Source organism: Etheostoma spectabile, unplaced genomic scaffold, assembly GCF_008692095.1.
Source record: "Etheostoma spectabile isolate EspeVRDwgs_2016 unplaced genomic scaffold, UIUC_Espe_1.0 scaffold342, whole genome shotgun sequence".
NCBI classification, from domain to species: domain Eukaryota; kingdom Metazoa; phylum Chordata; class Actinopteri; order Perciformes; family Percidae; genus Etheostoma; species Etheostoma spectabile.
The window spans coordinates 616,460-616,732 of record NW_022605589.1 but is presented as its reverse complement, the minus strand read 5'-3'; the positions used below and the strand labels follow the sequence as shown (position 1 = coordinate 616,732).

At 44.7% G+C, this 273-nt stretch overlaps 1 protein-coding gene and 1 long non-coding RNA gene across 4 annotated transcripts in view; both read right to left on the bottom strand.

Moving 5' to 3' along the window:
- ppm1f (protein phosphatase, Mg2+/Mn2+ dependent, 1F) overlaps window positions 1–273 on the bottom strand; it is a 134,884-nt gene that overhangs the window by 95,535 nt on the left and 39,076 nt on the right. The window lies entirely within an intron of this gene.
- Window positions 1–273, bottom strand: part of LOC116686289 (uncharacterized) — a 4,481-nt gene that overhangs the window by 868 nt on the left and 3,340 nt on the right. The gene's annotated exons all lie outside the window — the stretch shown is intronic.

Below are 273 nucleotides of genomic sequence, written 5' to 3'. Positions count from 1 at the left end.
ACTATGAAAATATTAGCTTTGCCATATCTCTGCCAAAATAAATACTATCAAAGCCAAAGTTTAGAATATCACTTGCTATGACCCTCTGAGGCTCTCAAACAAATTTGACCAACATTGGCCACTAGGAGGCGCGATGAATACAAAAAAATTGTATTTCTCATGAACCGCTCATCCGAATTCTACAGAATTTGATGGATACCATCTAGGCCCACTCCTGAGGTGGTCCTCACAGTGGGGTAGGGATTGGTGCGCTCCCCGGGTCGCTGGGGACGA